We start from the raw sequence: 21387 nt of genomic DNA, 5'->3' as shown, positions 1-21387 counted from the left end.
GCTTAAAGTAACAATTATTTTTTTTTAAAAGCAATGAAATGAAAAAGAAATCAAATGAAAGTGGAATATCAAAAATGAATATTTTTATCAGTAATTACGGTTTGCATATATGCCTTGCAGTATACCTGATATGACATGTATTTTCTTTACTATTTTATATTTGAATATGAACTGTTGAATTGTAAAGCGCTGCAGAATATGTTGGTGCTATATAAAGATTATTATATTTGTTATTTCTGTTATATTTGTTGCTTGATTTTTGGTAGAGGTCACAATATACATACTACATACTACAGTCATGGCCAAAAGTATTGACACCCCTGCAATTCTGTCAGATAATACTCATTTTCTTCCTGAAAATGATTGCAAACACAAATTATTTGGTATTATTATTTTCATTTAATTTGTCTAAAATGAAAAAACACAAAAAGAATTGTCCTAAAGCCAAATAGGATATAATTCCACACCAAGCATAAAAAAGGGGGTGGACAAAAGTATTGGCACTGTTCGAAAAATCATGTAATGCTTCTCTAATTTGTGTAATTAACTGCACCTGTAACTTACCTGTGGCACCTAACAGGTGTTGGCAATAACTAAATCACACTTGCAGCCAGTTGACATGGATTAAAGTTGACTCAACCTCTGTCCTGTGTCCTTGTGTGTACCACATTGAGCCTCAACAAGAATTGGGAAATAAATCAGAAACAAGAAAGCAGAAGCTCAATGCTCTCCACAAGTGTAAACCAAAGTTCACATGTTGAGGTTGTCTGGCACCTCAAAATATTTCACCAGTAACCACTATTTTTGGTTAGAGTATGATGAATTAGGAAGGATAACGAGCTTAGATTGCATGGTCTGTAACGTTGTGTATTCATTGCATTTACTGTATACATGAAAGGTAAAGGTGACTGATTTCCTTTTCGTAACACAGATGGAAAATATATTTTCTTTATTTTCATTTCTTTTCTTCATTTCAGCTCAAAAATATACAGTAAATGTATGTAAAGCAGTAGATAATATTGCAAAACATAAGACCACAAACAGCTGTTACATGATACATACACTTAATCTAGTCTGCCTACTCACTGAAACAATGACCTTATTGCAAACATTAAAAAAAATGTATTCTAGGCATAGAGAAAGATTGAAATAGAAAATGTATGGTATATAAATAGAGATTGGTAAAAGATAGGCTGCCAAAGTGTTATTTAAGGTAAATTTAAAATTTGAGCACAGAAATTTTTTTTTACCCCATATCACTGGTAACAGTGCAAAGCAATAAACTGCAAGTAATTTATACTTCTTTTTACGTGCAAGAAAAAATTATTTTCATCAGAATTTCATCAGCTTTTTTCACCAATAAAAAAAGAAAGTTCCCCACTTTCTCCTATCAGTCTGTGAATGAAGCTTCAGAAAAAAACCGAAATGGTCACTAAAATAACTTGAAACTGACTGAATTAATTTACAATTTATTGAATATCAATTAATGAAAATCAGTCATTGGTCCACTGCACTTTCACACAGCACAATATCAACAAAGGCACAGTATTTCTCTTAAAGGGAACCTGTCACCTGAATTTGGCGGGACTGGTTTTGGGTCATATGGGCGGAGTTTTCGGGTGTTTGATTCACCTGCTGGCTGCATGCTGGACGAAATATTGGATTGAAGTTCATTCTCTGTCCTCCGTAGTACACGCCTGCGCAAAGTAATCTTACCTTGCGCAGGCGTGTACTATGGAAGACAGAGAATGAACTGCAATCCAATATTTCGGCCAGCATGCAGCCAGCAGGTAAGGAAAGGGTGAATCAAACAACCGAAAACTCCGCCCATATGACCCAAAACTGGTCCTGCCAAATTCAGGTGACAGGTTTCCTTTAACAAGTCATGCCAAAGGAGCATGACATCCATGTCAGTGCCTGCCCCTCTGTTTCTGTTACTAGACATTGCACCTTCTCTGTAGGCAAAGTGGGGCAATAATGGTGGTGCTGTGTAATTCTTTTGGATTTGTGATGCCGTGCAAACCGAGTGCTAAGGGGTAAACTTCTATATCTGGTTTATGTTATTTCCTTGCTGTAAAGGCTCATCTGCTAGCTATTTAGCTTTCTGGACCCCCCTCTACCCTGCCAGTTGTAAAGTTCAGCTTGAATTGGTCTACATCCCTGCTCTCTACCTCAGGGGTGCTAATTTTTATTATGTTTTCTTACTTCCACTCATATTCTGACTACTGTACTGAATTCTCATTCCATCCCTGACTTTGACCTCATAACAGTGACCCCATTTGTCAATTTTTCTTGTGTCCAGCTTGCTCCACTAGCTAGCAGCCTACTCCATTGCCCCAACCCAATGTGCTGTATGTAAGTCTAGATCACTTTAAAGACGAAGCACGTCCATGGAAGCCTGCTTAAAGCTACTTAGGCTTTCAGGCACAGAACCCACGTGACAGGTAACTCCTGTTATAATGGATGTTGTAGTTTCCAGATCTGTCTTGACCACTAGCTCACTCCATACAAAATAATAATATCTCTGGTGGCAATGAACCTTACACCAGACAAAATTATACAATGGATGGTGGCAGCTGAAAAAAAATTAAATTAAACAAAAAATTTATTGGTGTTTCAGAAAGTGGTGGCACAAATCTAATTTTTTTCTGAATTTATTTAACCCCTTTACCCCTAAGGATAGTTTGCATGTTAACCCCTTCATGACCCAGCCTATTTTGACCTTAAAAACCTTGCCGTTTTTTGCAATTCTGACCAGTGTCCCTTTATGAGGTAATAACTCAGGAACGCTTCAACGGATCCTAGCGGTTCTGAGACTGTTTTTTCGTGACATATTGGGCTTCATGTTAGTGGTAAATTTAGGTCAATAAATTCTGCGTTTATTTGTGATAAAAACGGAAATTTGGCGAAAATTTGGAAAATTTTGCAATTTTCACATTTTGAATTTTTATTCTGTTAAACCAGAGAGTTATGTGACACAAAATAGTTAATAAATAACATTTCCCACATGTATACTTTACATCAGCACAATTTTGGAAACAAATTTTTTTTTGCTAGGAAGTTATAAGGGTTAAAATTTGACCAGCGATTTCTCATTTTTACAACGAAATTTACAAAACCATTGTTTTTAGGGACCACCTCACATTTGAAGTCAGTTTGAGGGGTCTATATGGCTGAAAATACCCAAAAGTGACACCATTCTAAAAACTTCACCCCTCAAGGTACTCAAAACCACATTCAAGAAGTTTATTAACCCTTCAGGTGCTTCACAGCAGCAGAAGCAACATGGAAGGAAAAAATGAACATTTAACTTTTTAGTCACAAAAATTATCTTTTAGAACGTTGTTCTAACGTTGTTTTCCAATTTGTCCTGAGTACACTGATACCTCATATGTGGGGGTAAACCACTGTTTGGGCGCACGGCAGGGCTTGGAAGGGAAGGAGCGCCATTTGACTTTTTGAATGAAAAATTGGCTCCACTCTTTAGCGGACACCATGTCACGTTTGGAGAGCCCCCGTGTGCCTAAAAATTGGAGCTCCCCCACAAGTGACCCCATTTTGGAAACTAGACGCCCCAAGGAACTTATCTAGATGCATAGTGAGCACTTTGAACGCCCAGGTGCTTCACAAATTGATCCATAAAAATGAAAAAGTACTTTTTTTTCACAAAAAAATTATTTAGCCTCAATTTTTTCATTTTCACATGGGCAATAGGATAAAATGGATCATAAAATTTGTTGGGCAATTTCTCCCGAGTACGCCAAGACCTCATATGTGGGGGTAAACCACTGTTTGGGCACTCGGCAGGGCTCGGAAGGGAAGGCGCGCCATTTGACTTTTTGAATGGAAAATTAGCTCCAATTGTTAGCGGACACCATGTCGCGTTTGGAGAGCCCCTGTGTGCCTAAACATTGGAGCTCCCCCACAAGTGACCCCATTTTGGAAACTAGACCCCCCAAGGAACTTATCTAGATGCATATTGAGCACTTTAAACCCCCAGGTGCTTCACAGAAGTTTATAACGCAGAGCCATGAAAATAAAAAATAATTTTTCTTTCCTCAAAAATGATTTTTTAGCCTGGAATTTCCTATTTTGCCAAGGGTAATAGGAGAAATTGGACCCCAAATGTTGTTGTCCAGTTTGTCCTGAGTACACTGATACCCCATATGTGGGGGTAAACCACTGTTTGGGCGCACGGCAGGGTTCGGAAGGGATGGCACGCCATTTGGCTTTTTAAATGGAAAATTAGCTCCAATCATTAGCGGACACCATGTCACGTTTGGAGAGCACCTGTGTGCCTAAACATTGGAGATCCCCCAGAAATGACCCCATTTTGGAAACTAGACCCCCAAAGGAACTAATCTAGATGTGTATTGAGGACTTTGAACCCCCAAGTGCTTCACAGAAGTTTATAACGCAGAGCCATGAAAAAAAGAAAATTATTTTCTCAAAAATGATCTTTTAGCCTGCAATTTTTTATTTTCCCAAGGGTAACAGGAGAAATTTGATCCCAAAAGTTGTTGTCCAGTTTCTCCTGAGTACGCTGATACCCCATATGTGGGGGTAAACCACTGTTTGGGCACATGCCGGGGCTCGGAAATGAAGAAGTGACGTTTTGAAATGCAGACTTTGATGGAATGCTCTGTGGGCGTCACGTTGCGTTTGCAGAGCCCCTGATGTGGCTAAACAGTAGAAACCCCCCACAAGTGACCCCATTTTGGAAACTAGACCCCGAAAGGAACTTATCTAGATGTGTGGTGAGCACTTTGAACCCCCAAGTGCTTCATAGACGTTTATAATGCAGAGCCGTGAAAATAATAAATACGTTTTCTTTCCTCAAAAATAATTATTTAGCCCAGAATTTTTTATTTTCCCAAGGGTTACAGGAGAAATTGGACCCCAAAAGTTGTTGTCCAGTTTCTCCTGAGTACGCTGATACCCCATGTGTGGGAGTAAACCACCGTTTGGGCACACGTCGGGGCTCAGAAGGGAAGTAGTGACTTTTGAAATGCAGACTTTGATGGAATGGTCTGCGGGCATCACGTTGCGTTTGCAGAGCCCCTGGTGTACCTAAACAGTAGAAACCCCCCACAAGTGACCCGATTTTAGAAACTAGACCCCGAAAGGAACTTATCTAGATATGTGGTGAGCACTTTGATCCCTCAAGTGCTTCACAGACGTTTACAACGCAGAGTCGTGAAAATAAAAAATAATTTTTCTTTCCTCAAAAATGATGTTTTAGCAAGCATTTTTTTATTTTCACAAGGGTAACAGGAGAAATTGGACCCTAGTAATTGTTGCGCAGTTTTTCCTGAGTACACTGATACCCCATATGTGGGGGTAAACCACTGTTTGGGCACACGTCGGGGCTCGGAAGTGAGGGAGCACCATTAGACTTTTTGAATGCAAGTTTGGCTGGAATCAATGGTGGCGCCATGTTGCGTTTGGAGACCCCTGATGTGCCTAAACAGTGGTAACCCCTCAATTCTACCTCCAACACTAAACCCCCACACCCGTAACCCTAATCCCAACTGTAGCCATAACCCTAATCACACCCCTAACCACAACCCTAATTCCAACCCTAACCCTAAGGCTATGTGCCCACGTTGTGGATTCGTGTGAGATTTTTCAGCATCATTTTTGAAAAATCCGCGGGTAAAAGGCACTGCGTTTTACCTGCGGATTTTCCGCGGATTTCCAGTGTTTTTTGTGCGGATTTCTCCTGCGGATTCCTATTGAGGAACAGGTGTAAAACGCGGCGGAATCCGCACAAAGAATTGACATGCTGCGGAAAATACAACGCAGCGTTTCCGCGCGGTATTTTCTGCACCATGGGCACAGTGGATTTGGTTTTCCATAGGTTTACATGGTACTGTAAACTTGATGGAACACTGCTGCGAATCCGCAGCGGCCAATCCGCTGCGGATCCGCAGCCAAATCCGCACCGTGTGCACATAGCCTAATTCTAAAGGTATGTGCACACGCTGCGGAAAACGCTGCGGATCCGCAGCAGTTTCCCATGAGTTTACAGTTCAATGTAAACCTATGGGAAACAAAAATCGCTGTACACATGCTGCGGAAAAACTGCATGGAAACGCAGCGGTTTACACTTCGCAGCATGTCACTTCTTTGTGCGGATTCCGCAGCGGTTTTACAACTGCTCAAATAGAAAATCGCAGTTGTAAAACCGCAGTGAAATGCGCAGAAAAAACGCGGTAAATCCACCATAAATCCGCAGCGGAAAAATCCGCAGAGGACCAGAATACGTGTGCACATACCGAAACCCTAACCCTAACCCTAACCCTAGCCCTAACCCTAGCCCTAGCCCTAACCCTAGCCCTACCCCTAACCCTAGCCCTACCCCCAACCCTACCCCTAACCCTACCCCTAACCCTACCCCTAACCCTAACCCTAGCCCTAACCCTAACCCTATTCTAACAGTGGGAAAAAAAATTCTTTATTTTTTTATTGTCCCTACCTATGGGGGGACAAATGACGGGGGGTGTCATTTATTATTTTTTTTATTTTGATCACTGAGATATAATCTATCTCAGTGATCAAAATGCACTTTGGAACGAATCTGCCGGCCGGCAGATTCGGCGGGCGCACTGCGCATGCGCCCGCCATTTTGGAAGATGGGGGCGCCCAGGGAGAAGACGGACGAACCCCGGCAGGATCGGTAAGTATGATGGGGTGGGGGGGAGCACGGGGGGGGGGGGAATCGGAGCACGGGGGGTGGATCGGAGTGCGGGAGGGGTGGAACGGAGCACGGGGGGTAGAACGGAGCACGGGGGGGTGGAACGGAGCACGGGGGGTGGATCGGAGTTCAGGGGGGGTGATTGGAGCACGGGGAGGGTGATTGGAGCACGGGGGGTGTGGACAAGAGCACGGGGGGAGTGGAGCACAGGACGGAGGGGAGCCGGAGCAGTGTACCGGACAGATCGGAGGACTGGGGGGGCGATCTGTGGGGTGGGGTGGGGGCACATCAGTGTTTCCAGCCATGGCCGATGATATTGCAGCATCGGCCATGGCTGGATTGTAATATTTCACCAGTTATAATAGGTGAAATATTACAAATCGCTCTGATTGGCAGTTTCACTTTCAACAGTCAATCAGAGCGATCGTAGCCACGGGGGTGGCTTCCCCCCCCTGGGCTAAACTACCACTCCCCCTGTCCCTGCAGATCGGGTGAAATGGGAGTTAATCCTTTCACCCGATCTGCAGGGACGCGATCTTTCCATGACGCCACATAGGCGTCACGGGTCGGATTGGCACCGACTTTCATGACGCCTACGTGGCGTCATGGGTCGGGAAGGGGTTAATGACCAGGCCAATTTTTACAATTCTGACCACTGTCCCTTTATGAGGTTATAACTCTGGAACACTTCAACAGATCCCGGTAATTCTGACATTTTCCCAAGAGTAACAGGACCCCAAAAGTTGTTGTGCAATTTGTCATGAGTACACTGATACTCCATATATGGGGGTAAACCACAGTTTGGGTGCATGGCAGAGCTCGGAAGGGAAGGAGCTCCGTTTGACTTTTCAATGCAAAATTGGCTGGAATTGAGATCGGATGCCATATCGCGTTTGGAGAGACCCCGATGTGCCTAAACAGTGGAAACCCCCCACAAATGACACCATTTTGGAAACTGGACACCCCAAGGAACTTATCTAGATGTGTGGTGAGCACTTTGAACCCCCAAAGGCTTCACAGAAGTTTTTAACAAAGAGCCGTAAAATTAATAAATCATATTGTTTCCAAAAAAATGATCTTTTCACCACCAAGCTTACTTTTCCCAAGGGTAACAGGACCCCAAAAGTCATGGCAGAGGTCGGAAGGGAAGAAGCTCCATTTGAGTTTTTCAATACAAAATTGGCTGGAATTGAGATTGGACTCCATGTCACGTTTGGAGAGCCCCTGATGTGCCTAAACAGTGGAAACCCCCACAAGTGACACCATTTTGGAAATGGAAGGAACTTATCTAGATGTTTGGTGAGAATTTTAAACCCCTAGGTGTTTCACTAAGGTTTATAACGACTGGGCGTGAAAATAAAAAAAAATCATATTTTTTTCCGCAAACTTGATATTTTAGTCCCCAATTTGGTATTTTCCCAAGGGTAACAGGAGAAATTGGACCCCAAAAGTTGTTGTCCAATTTGTCTTGAGTACGCTGATACCCCATATGTGGGAGAAAACTACTGTATGGGCACACGTCGGGGCTCGGAAGGGAAGTGACGTTTTGGAATGCAGACTTTGATGGAATGGTCTTGGAGAGCCCCTTTGTGCCTAAACAGTGGAAACCCCCACAAGTGACCCCATTTTGGAATCTACACCCCCCAAGGAACTTATCTAGATGTGTGGTGAGAACTTTGTACCCCAAGGTGTTTCAGTAAAGTTTATAGTGCCTTTGCATGAAAATAAAAAAATCATATTTTTTCAACAGACATGATCTTTTAGTCACAAAATTTTTATTTTCCCAAGGGTATCAGGAGAAATTGGACCCCAAAAGTTGTTGTCGAATTTGTCTTGAGTACGCTAATACCCCATATGTGGGAGAAAACCACTGTATGGGCACACATTGTGGCTCGGAAGGGATGTAGTAACTTTTTGGAATGCAGACTTTGATGGAATGGTCAGCAGGTGTCATGTCGCGTTTGGAGAGCCCCTGATGTGCCTAAACAGTGGAAATCCCCACAAGTTACACCATTTTGGAAAGTAGAACTTATCTATATGTGTGGTGAGCACTTTGAACACCCAAGTGCGTCACAGAAGTTTATAATGTAGAGCAGTAAAAATAAAAATCATATTTTTTTCACAAAATGTATATTTTTGCCCCCAATTTTTTACTTTCCCAAGGGTAACAGGAGAAATTGGACCCCAATAGTTGTTGTGCAATTTGTCCTGAGTATGTTGATACCCTATATGTGGGGGTGAACCACTGTTTAGGCGCATGGCAGAGCTTGGAAAAGAAGGAGCGCCATTTGACTTGTCAATGCAAAATTGGCTGGAATTGAGATCATACGCCATGTCACGTCTGGAGAGCCCCTGATGTGCCTAAACAGTGGAAATCCCCCAAATCTAACTCCAACCCTAACCCCAACACACCCCTAACCCTAATCCCAACCCTAACCATAACCCTAACCACAAACCTAATCCTAACACACCTAACATTAATCACAACCCTAACCATAATCCCAATGGTAACCCTAACTTTAGCCCCAACCCTAACCCTAACTTTAGCCCCAACCCTAACTCAGGTTTTTATGTTTGACAGCTGTCACACACTAAGGGTATGTTTCCACGTTCAGGAAACGCTGCATGTTTGACGCTGCATAGAGCCGCAGCGTCAAACACGCAGCATCCAGATATTACAGCATAGTGGAGGGGATTTCATGAAATCACGCCTCCACTATACATTAAAAGACGCATACGGCATACCCACGGAAACGGGCATGCGGCGCGTCTTTTAAGAACGCAGCATGTCCTTACATTGCTGAAACAACGCAAGGACAACGCAGGTGACCTGCCAGTGACCTCAGGTGCAGATTTGGTCAGAATTTTACCTGATTAAAATCCTGACCAAATCCTGATGCAATCCTGAACGTGGACACATACCCTTCAAGACGCATTTTATTGCAAAAAATAGTTTTTGCATCACCACATTTTGAGAGCTATAATTTTTCCATATTTTGGCTCACAGAGTCTTGTGAGGTCTTGTTTTTTGTGGGACGCATTGGCACTTTTATTGGTAACATTTTTTGGCACATGACTTTTTTTATTGCTTTTTATTCTGATTTTTGGGAGGCAGAATGAGCAAAAAACAGCAATTCATAAATTCCTTTTGGGGAATTGGTGTTTAGACTGTTCCACGTGTGGTATACTTGATAAAACAGTTTTATTATTCGGGTCAGTACGATGACAGCGATACCTCATTTATATCTTTTTTTAATATTTTGTCACTTTTATACAATGAAAACTATCTTATATGAAAAAAATAATTATTTTTGCATCCCTTTATTCTAAGAGCTATAACTTTTTTATTTTTCTGGTGATGGAGCTATGTGGCAGCTTGTCAGCTTGCCACCGTGCTGCCTGCTGTCTTATTTTGTCTTCTGATGGCCTTTTATGGTTCAACAAAATGCCATCCAGGCTGCCACCATTTTGCTGAATCAAAGTGAGAGTAAATTTAAAAAAAAATCAGTATTTTGGCAAATTCATATTTTTGTAATATTCCATAATTTCATAGATTTAATGATGAAAGTCCATCGTGTTCAACCTATAGCCTAACATGTTTATCCAAAGTCAGGCAAAAACAACATGGGGCAGAAATTAGTAGCTCCATATTAAGGAAAAAATTCCTTCCCGATTGCATACGGCAATCTGACAACTTCCATCGATCAATAAGCCCTCACGAATCTAGTGCCCATAACCAGCAATATTATGTTTATCAAGCAAGATATCTAGACCCCTTTTGAACAAATTCGCTCATCCTTACTGATAACAGATTTTCTTTTAGTGACAAATACTAAGAATTAGATGTTATGATGTTTATAATATTCTCATCAATTTCTCTTAGTAAGTCATGCAAATAGTATTATTATTCTCTACCTGGCTGTAAAAAAAAAAGTTTGAAATGTCTTTGAATGTGTACTTCAGCCAATAGGTGGCATATTGTTATCGTGTTTGAGCAATTCCTCCTGAATTATTTCCAGAGGAATCAGTTGGGTTATTTTATGAACTAGCAGTAAAGCCTGCAGTCATCTATGCCATTGATTGATTGATCCATGCAAATTGATTTGTTGAGAGGGAGACATTTTTATGAAGGATAAATCAAGATGAAAACTGGAGTGACTTATTCGTAGTAAGCATTATATAATATGTTAGATATTGTTTTCCCAGCAAGAGGGTGTAGAGGACATTTTCTTTTATATTTGCATTGTCTGTTGCCAGGACAGACCCAAACTACTTAGGTAGTCTGTGGGGTTTTGGAGAATAAAATGTGATCTTTATTAACTGAATATTTTATTCAAGAACATCATAACTTAGAAGAGCGTCTTAGTACTGCCTCTTCCTATTCATATGGGAAACATAAACATATTTGTATGACATAAGCAAGTTAATTCAACTAAGATATATTTCATTGTTAGGACAATTAATGCAAAACCTTCTTTCTACCGGCTGCATGTGCCAAAATGCCATTTTGTGTGGCCCTAACAACTAGGATAGAGGCATGCCTGCTTCCTAATAGTTCCAAAAGTCAGAAAGTTCATTCAAAAGCTACATTCTACTTGTAAAGGAGTGGAAAACTGTTCACACCCCCTTGAAGATATTATAGTAATGCAATGTATTGCTATAATTGATATGTTGTTATAGCTATTTTGCTAGGGGAAATTACTGAAACAGGAAAGACCTACAGTCCTGTTATTTGCAGTCCTGCAAGTAAAGGGTGTTGTGTGTGAAGAAGGGAGACCAAACTCAGCAAGTTCTAGAGAGAACAATTATGATGTGGCAGAAGGATCCCTTATCTCAGAAGGATCTCTTACCTCAGAAAATTGGTGACCTTTGGTCCTATTGTTTGCAGACCTGCAAGTAAAGGTACCATCACACTGAGCGACGCTGCAGCGATACCGACAACGATCCGGATCGCTGCAGCGTTGCTGTTTGGTCGCTGGAGACCTGTCACACAGACAGCTCTCCAGCGACCAACGGTGACCAGCGGTGACGTCACCGCTCTGCTTTCCGGCCGCTGGGCTTACACAGGGTAGAGAAGCAGAGCGCCGAGGGACAGACAGCGGAAGGTAAGTATGAAGTGTTTGTTTTTTTTTTTACTTTTACGCTGGTAACCAGGGTAAACATCGGGTTACTAAGCGCGGCCCTGCGCTTAGTAACCCGATGTTTACCCTGGTTACCAGTGAAGACATCGCTGAATCGGTGTCACACACGCCGATTCAGCGATGTCTGCAGGGAGTCCAGCGACCAAATAAAGTGCTGGACTTTCTGCAGCGACCAACGACATCACAGCAGGATTCTGATCGCTGCTGTGTGTCAAACTGAACGATATCGCTAGCCAGGACGCTGCAACGTCGGTACCTTTAAGGTGTTGTGCTTGAAGAAGGGAGACCAAGTTCAGCAAGTTCTAGAGTGAGCAAAGTATCAAGTGACAGCAGAAGGATTCCTTATCTCAGGCAAGTGGTTGCCTATAGCAAGCGCTATCTATACTACATAAGAAGTGGAAGTGTAGCCAGAACTGAGGGTCACAGAAAAGACTGGCCAGGCTGTTCTCATAATGGGAATAGAAGATGCAGTGGCACATCAAGAGTGTGTGGCCCATATCAATTGAAAGTTGAAAATAGTCATGAGGGTTCATAGTGCCTATTTAAGGGAAAAGGGAGGTTCACCATTTTGATCTTGCTGTAGACTATAATATGTAATGGAAGAAACCGACTACCTCATGAAACCATGAACTTCCTGCCTCTGGATGTATTCTTAAAGTGTCATGCCTGCTATCTGATGTACACTACTTACATAAAGTTATGTATATTTGGCTTTTGAGCGAAATTTCAGGATGAACCTAAAATGCACTCTAACCTTTACAGGTGAACTTAATTTGACCATCTCTAAACTTTTGAATACACATGTCAAACTGTTCAATGTTTCAGTACATTTTGCACAATTTGCTGTTCTCTAAAATGGAACTAAATGGCAAAATTCACAACAAGTGTTTGGTCCATGAATCGGCAAATCCATTTTGGGGTTCAATTAGAGACTAAGACAACTCCTAACAACTAATCAACAGTACAACACAATTTTGAGGCTTCAAACAGGAAGTTCTCAGACTGAAGTGGCCACTGAGCATAGAGTGTCACAGAGTGTCATCAGCAGATTGCTACAGAGGGACTGGAAGAGTTACAGAAAGGCAGAGAAGTGGGTGTCCTTTTGCCACATCCCACACTGATGACCACTTCATTGTGAACAATGCCCTTTGGAATCGGGTGATAAATGCCACACAACTCCAGGCACATTTCAGTTGGGAGAGAGGCACCTTATTATCAAGTCAGACCATTCAAAACCATTAACATCAGCATGGTCTGCATGCTAGATGACTTGAAAGGGTACCTGACCACACCACCAGGCATAGGTGCCATCCTCTTTCATGGGCCAGGGAATGTCTAGGCAGGACGAGAGACCGATCTAGGTCATCCTCGTTGAGATGCTGCAGCAGCTAGATTTTGATAGGGTGCCATTTGTGAGTAGCTAATATCTGCCAAAGGAATATTCAATTGATGCCAGATTGGCGCGCTGAATTTGCAGAATGTGCAAAACAAAAATTGGAACAGGACCCTCAGTTTATACAGAACATTATGTTCAGTGATGAGGCAAAGCTTTTTGGGTGGGCCATTTATATGGATAAACCTAAATAACATGGGAATGGTGACAGTTTTCTTGCGTAGGGTGTCTTGCATTGAAATCTGCTGCAATGACCAGGGTACTACGTTCACCAGACATCAATACAATTTCTATCCGCTCCTCATGTGTTAACCTCTGTGACATGTCAGTGGCTGTACACAAAGAGAAACTTGCAAATAACTCATGAAAGAATAGTGTTACAGTATGTTAAAATCAAGTACACCATTGGTTTTATTGTGAAATTCTCAATAAGTTTGATTTGTAACATGACCCTCTTCCCATTGGAAAAAATAAAGTTCAATCCAAAATGGCCGACTTCAAAATGGCTGCCATGGTCACCACCCATCTTGAAAAGTTTTCACCCTTTCATATACTAATGTGCCACAAACAGAAAGTTGATATCACCAACTATTCGCATTTTATTTAGGTGTATCCATATACATGGCACACCGTGTAGATTACATAATCAAACAATGCAGGTTGGCCTCATTCACATCTCTCTCTCTCTCTGACATCTGGATGCTGGTTGAAGGTCAGTTGTGAACTATATAAAGAGACTTATTCTTCTGGTCCATGTAACTCTACAGGAGATCAGATTAGGGGATTATGGCCCTGGCTGGAAGAACATAGGACTGCTTCATGGACAATCACTGAAACCCCAGAAATGTCTTAAAGAATCCAGGTCACCTGGCCACATACCTCACTGCTCTCGGTTAGCTTCCTAAGCTTTTCGTTACCTCCTCTTTGTGGGGGCCCGCCAAAAGCAGGGAGCTAGGTGAAGGTATTCAGCACTGGATGCAGCTCTAATCCCACTGAGTCAGCGGAAGAGTGAGATTGTAATTTGCACCATCTTGGATATTTGCTGGGACGTTTCTGTATGATATTGTGTGTTGGTGCTTCAATAAATTATTGCCACACTGTTGTACCCTCACCCTGTGTTGTCTGAGTAGTGTTCTGCCCACGGGGAGAGAGCCGGCTATCAGTGATATGAGCCCTGATCCATGTAGTCTTTCTAAAGACAGCCGGGCCAGTGGACGATAGCACCCACTGACCCCAGTGTCTCCACAGTCCCCTATAGTGTATCCTGGTATATATGGTCCCATTCTCCTGGTATATTTTGCCCTATCCTCCTGGTATATGTTCACCAACCTGTGATAGGTCTCTTCATCCTGTGATATGGCCGTTATGATCCGGTGACCTTGGAGCTGCATGAGAACTTTCACTGGAGAAAGTGGCCACTATACTGACCGCAATTCTGAACTTAACACCGCAACTAGAAGTAGCCGTGGAGTGTACCTATCACACCTAGACACCTCGTCACAGCCGGAGGACTAAATACCCCTAAAGATGGAAATCGGAATACTATCTTGCCTCAGAGAAAATCCCCAAAGGATAGCCAGCCCCCCACAAATATTGGCGGTGAGTCGGAGAGGAAAAAACATACACAGGCAGAAAAAACAGGATTTAGCACAGGAAGCCACTCTAGCTAGATAGGACAGGATAGGACAGAGTTCTGTGCGGTCAGTATTAAAACCCTTCAAAAAATCCACAGCAGAGTATACAAAAAACTTCCTACATCTAACTAAAGATGTAGGAGCGTATATCTGCAACTCCAGTGAATCCTACAAACAGAGCAGGAATAAAACTGAAACAAGCACACAGCAGTGCGCCACAGATACAAAAACAAAACACTTATCTTTGCTGAATTTGGCAGCAAGCAGGAGAAGCCAGAAAGTGATCCAATACTTCACAAGGAAAATTGACAACTGGCAAGGGCTAAAGGATCCTGCACACCTAAATATCCCAGTCAGAATTGTAATCATCCGATACACCTGGCCAGGACTGCGAGTCAGAGACAACAGCATTCCCACTTACAACCACTGGAGGGAACCCAAGAGCAGAATTCACAACAATACCCCCCCCCTTGAGGAGGGGTCACCGAACCCTCACCAGGGCCCCCAGGACGATCAGGACGAGCCAGATGAAAGGCACGGACCAAATCAGCAGCATGGACATCAGAGGCAAAAACCCAAGAATTATCCTCCTGGCCATAACCCTTCCATTTGACCAGGTACTGAAGCTTCCGCCTCGAAAAACGGAAATCCAAAATCTTCTCAACAACATATTCCAACTCCCCATCAACCAACATAGGGGCCGGAGGATCAACAGAGGGAACAACGAGCTCCACATATTTCCGCAACAAAGATCTATGGAAGACATTATGGATAGCAAAAGAGGCCGGAAGCGCCAGACGAAAAGACACCGGATTAATAATCTCAGAAATCCTATAAGGACCAATAAACCGAGGCTTAATCTTAGGAGAAGAAACCTTCATAGGAACATGACGGGAAGACAACCAGACCAGATCCCCAACCCGAAGCCGGGAACCAACACACCGATGACGATTAGCAAAACGTTGAGCCTCCTTTTGAGACAACACCAACTTGTCCACCACCTGAGCCCAAATCTGCTGCAACCTATCCACCACAGAATCCACACCAGGACAGTCAGAAGGCTCAACCAGCCCAGAAGAAAAACGAGGATGAAAACCAAAATTACAAAAAAAAAGGCGAAACCAAGGTAGCAGAACTAGCCCGATTATTAAGGGCAAACTCGGCCAATGGCAAGAAGGCCACCCAATCATCCTGATCAGCAGACACAAAGCATCTCAAATAAGTCTCCAAGGTCTGATTAGTTCGCTCAGTCTGGCCATTTGTCTGAGGATGAAATGCAGAAGAAAAAGACAAATCAATGCCCAGCCTAGCACAAAAGGGCCGCCAAAACCTAGAAACAAACTGGGAACCTCTGTCAGACACAATATTCTCCAGAATACCATGCAAACGAACCACATGCTGAAAGAACAACGGAACCAAATCTGAAGAGGAAGGCAATTTAGGTAAGGGCACCAAAAGAACCATCTTAGAGAACCGGTCACAAACAACCCAGATAACAGACATCTTCTGGGAGACCGGAAGATCAGAAATAAAATCCATTGAAATATGCGTCCAGGGCCTCTCAGGGACTGGCAATGGCAAAAGCAACCCACTAGCACGGGAACAACAAGGCTTGGCCCGCGCACAAGTCCCACAGGACTGCACAAAAGAAGGCACATAACGTGACAATGAAGGCCACCAAAAGGACCTACCAACCAAATCTCTGGTACCAAAAATGCCAGGATGACCGGCCAACACGGAACAGTGAACCTCAGAAATCACTCTACTAGTCCATCTGTCAGGAACAAACAGTTTCCCCACAGGACAGCGGTCAGGTTTGTCAGCCTGAAATTCCAAAAGAACCCGTCGTAAATCAGGGGAAATGGCAGAAAGGACCACCCCCTCTTTCAGAATACCGACCGGCTCTAAGACCTCAGGAGAATCAGACAAAAAACTCCTAGAGAGGGCATCAGCCTTAATATTCTTAGAACACGGAAGGTACGAGACCACGAAATCAAAACGGGAAAAAAACAAGGACCATCGAGCCTGTCTAGGATTCAGCCGTTTAGCAGACTCGAGGTAAATCAAATTCTTATGATCGGTCAAGACCACAATACGGTGCTTAGCTCCCTCAAGCCAATGTTGCCACTCCTCAAACACCCACTTCATAGCCAACAACTCCCGATTGCCGACATCATAATTGCGTTCAGCAGGCGAAAACTTACGGGAAAAGAAGGCACACAGTTTCATTAAGGAACAAACAGGATCCCTCTGAGACAAAACGGCCCCTGCCCCAATCTCAGAAGCGTCAACCTCAACCTAAAACGGAAGAGAAACATCCGGTTGGCGCAACACTGGAGCAGAAGTAAATCGACGTTTAAGCTCCTGAAATGCAGAGACAGCCGCAGAGGACCAATTTGCCACATCAGCGCCTTTCTTCGTCAAATCGGTCAAGAGTTTAACCACACTGGAAAAATCAGCAATGAAACGGCGATTAAAATTTGCAAAACCCAAACATTTCTGAAGGCTCTTCACGGATGTGGGCTGAATCCAATCATGAATGGCCTGAACCTTAACCGGATCCATCTCTATAGACGAAGGAGAAAAAATGAAGCCCAAAAAAGAGACTTTCTGCACCCCAAAGAGACACTTAGACCCTTTCACAAACAGGGCATTGTCACGAAGGATCTGAAATACCATCCTGACCTGTTGCACATGAGACTCCCAATCATCGGAAAAAATCAAAATATCGTCCAAATATACAATCAAGAATTTATCAAGATAAGTCCGGAAGATATCATGCATGAAGGACTGAAAAACAGATGGAGCATTAGAGAGTCCGAATGGCATCACAAGGTATTCAAAATGGCCTTCGGGCGTGTTAAACGCAGTTTTCCATTCATCACCCTGCTTAATACGAACCAGATTATATGCCCCTCGAAGGTCAATCTTGGTAAACTAACTAGCTCCCTTAATCCTAGCAAACAAATCAGTAAGCAAAGGTAAAGGGTATTGAAACTTGACCGTGATTTTATTCAAGAGGCGATAATCTATACAGGGTCTCAAGGAACCATCTTTTTTAGCAACAAAAAAGAACCCCGCTCCCAACGGTGAAGAAGATGGCCGAATATGCCCTTTCTCCAAAGACTCCTTAATATAGCTCCGCATGGCGGTATGTTCAGGCAAAGACAGGTTGAAAAGTCGACCCTTAGGAAACTTACAGCCTGGAATCAATGGAATCAAGTCAATAGCACAATCGCAGTCCCTGTGCGGTGGAAGGAAACTGGACTTGGGCTCATCGAATACATCCTGAAAATCAGACAAAAACTCTGGAATTTCAGAAGGTGAAGAAGAGGAGATTGACATCAAAGGAACATCATCATGAACCCCCTGACAACCCCAACTAGTCACAGACATGGACTTCCAGTCCAACACAGGATTATGTACCTGCAACCATGGAAAACCCAGCACGATAACATCATGCAAGTTATGCAACACCAGAAATCGACAATCTTCCTGATGGGCTGGAGCCATGCGCATGGTCACCTGTGTCCAAAACTGGGGCTTATTTTTAGCCAAGGGTGTAGCATCAATGCCCCTTAAAGGAATAGGGTTCTGCAAAGGCTGCAAGGGAAAACCACAACGCTTGGCAAACTCAAAATCCATTAAATTCAAGGCGGCGCCTGAATCCACAAACGCCATGACAGAAAATGATGCCAATGAGCAGATCAAGGACACAGATAACAGAAATTTAGGTTGTACAGTACTGATGGTAATTGAACTGGCGATCCTCTTTGTCCGCTTAGGGCAGACAGAAATGACATGAGAAGCATCGCCACAATAATAACACAGCCTATTTTGACGTCGGAAACCTTGTCGTTCCGTTCTAGACAGAATTCTATCACATTGCACAGGCTCAGAAATTTGCTCTGAGGATAACGCCACAGCGCGCACAGTTCTGCGCTCCCGCAGGAGTCGGTCAATCTGAATGGCCAGAGACATAGAATCACTCAGACCGGAAGGCGTGGGAAACCCCGCCATAACATCTTTAACGGATTCAGAAAGCCCCCTTCTGAAAATTGCCGCCAAAGCATCATTATTCCATTTAGTCAACACAGACCATTTTCTGAATTTCTGACAATACAATTCTGCTGCCTCTTGACCCTGAGACAGGGCCAACAAGGTCTTCTCAGCTTGATCCACAGAATTAGGTTCATCATATAATAGTCCTAAAGCCTGAAAAAAGGAGTCAATATTAAGCAAAGCCGGATTCCCAGATTCCAGGGAAAACGCCCAATCCTGCGGGTCGCCACGCAGCAGGGAGATTACGATTTTTACCTGCTGAATGGAATCACCAGAGGATCGAGGTCTCAGGTCAAAAAACTGTTTACAGTTGTTTTTAAAACTCAAAAATTTAGACCTGTCACCAGAAAACAAATCAGGAGTAGGAATCTTCGGTTCTAAAGCAGGAATCTGAACAATATAATCAGAAATACCTTGCACCCTAGCAGCAAGCTGGTCTACACGAGAAGCTAATTCCTGAACATTCATGCTTGCACCAGGCTCCTCGGCCACCCAGATATTAAGAGGGAAGAGAACACAAAACAGACTGGAGAAAAAAAAATGGCTCAAGAGCTTCCTTCCCTTCTTCTGAGATGCATTTAACTCATTGTTGGCCAGTTGTACTGTTATGATCCGGTGACCTTGGAGCTGCATGAGAACTTTCACTGGAGAAAGTGGCCACTATACTGACCGCAATCCTGAACTTAACACCGCAACTAGAAGTAGCCGTGGAGTGTACCTATCACACCTAGACACCTCGTCACAGCCGGAGGACTAAATACCCCTAAAGATGGAAATTGGAATACTATCTTGCCTCAGAGAAAATCCCCAAAGGATAGACAGCCCCCCACAAATATTGGTGTTGAGTCGGAGAGGAAAAAACATACACAGGCAGAAAAAACAGGATTTAGCACAGGAGGCCACTCTAGCTAGATAGGACAGGATAGGACAGAGTTCTGTGCGGTCAGTATTAAAACCCTTCAAAAAATCCACAGCAGAATATACAAAAAACTTCCTACATCTAACTAAAGATGTAGGAGCGTATATCTGCAACTCCAGTGAATCCTACAAACAGAGCAGGAATAAAACTGAAACAAGCACACAGCAGTGCGCCACAGATACAAAAACAAAACACTTATCTTTGCTGAATTTGGCAGCAAGCAGGAGAAGCCAGAAAGTGATCCAATACTTCACAAGGAACATTGACAACTGGCAAGGGCTAATGGATCCTGCATACCTAAATATCCCAGTCAGAATTGTAATCATCCGATACACCTGGCCAGGACTGCGAGTCAGAGACAACTGCATTCCCACTTACAACCACTGGAGGGAACCCAAGAGCAGAATTCACAACAGCCCTCATCCTGGTATATGGCTCTTCATCCTGGTATATGACCTCCATCCTGGTATATGGTCCTCCATCCTCCTGGTATATATCTCCCCCATCCTGGTATATGTCTCCGCCATCATGATATATGCCGCCTCCATCCTGGTATATGGCCCCACATTCTGGCATATGTCCTTCATTCTGATATATATGGCCCCATATATTCAATACATAACAAAAACACTTGTACTTACCTTCCCTGTGCTGGGTCCTGCTCAGTGTGTTCAGAGCATAATAATGTGATGATCTCCCTGCTGTACCATGAACGAGTTGGCAGTGATCGGTGATCACAGCCTATGCTGTAATACTGACAGGCTGAGCTCACAGCTCACCGACGCAGATACTCACCTCACCCGGGACCTCCCGTCCCTAGCATCTCCTGTCCCTGGTAGACCCTATCCCCAGCAGCTCCTCTCTATGCACGCACTGAGCGGTGTGTGTAATGACAGGGGAAAATTAAGCCCACAGCAAATGCTGCGAGCCACAACAAAATGGCTGCTATCTCCTCCCACAGCTGTGACCTGGACAGCCCAGGAGGCATGCCCAGGTCACAGCTAGAGGCAAGAGCAGCAGCCTCAATACAAGAGATGAGGTCACCATCACCGCAGACTCTTATGCCCAGGGGCTGCTGCAATGAGGTGTGTAACTGTCATGCTCAGACAGTTACACCTCCACAAATGAAAATGGCAACTGCAATGGTTAAATTATCAATTGCTAAAAAAATTATTAAAGTTGTACATTTAATTTTGTATTAAAAATAATTGATTATGTAATCAATAATTATTAATATTAATTATTATTATTATTATTATAAAAATTATTATTATTATTAATACAAAACTAAAAATCGCGACACCTGCCCTTTAAAGCCCTCTCCCCCTGTAGATAATAGATTAAAGTTAGTCAAAAAGCCCAATTGTCTATTATGCATAAGGATTCCTTTGCTGTTTAGTGAGAGAAAGATCCAGCCTGTCGAATCTCAATAGCCAATTGTTTTCATCAGCACCAAGATAAGCAACTGTCATAGGAGTGTGGCATTGGCTCTCTCATAAAGCACTCAAGAACGCTTGGCCAAATCAAGGATTCCTGTGTAA

This window comes from Ranitomeya imitator, chromosome 5 (genome assembly GCF_032444005.1).
Source record: "Ranitomeya imitator isolate aRanImi1 chromosome 5, aRanImi1.pri, whole genome shotgun sequence".
In the NCBI taxonomy this organism is placed as follows: domain Eukaryota; kingdom Metazoa; phylum Chordata; class Amphibia; order Anura; family Dendrobatidae; genus Ranitomeya; species Ranitomeya imitator.
This window is presented reverse-complemented; position numbering follows the sequence as displayed.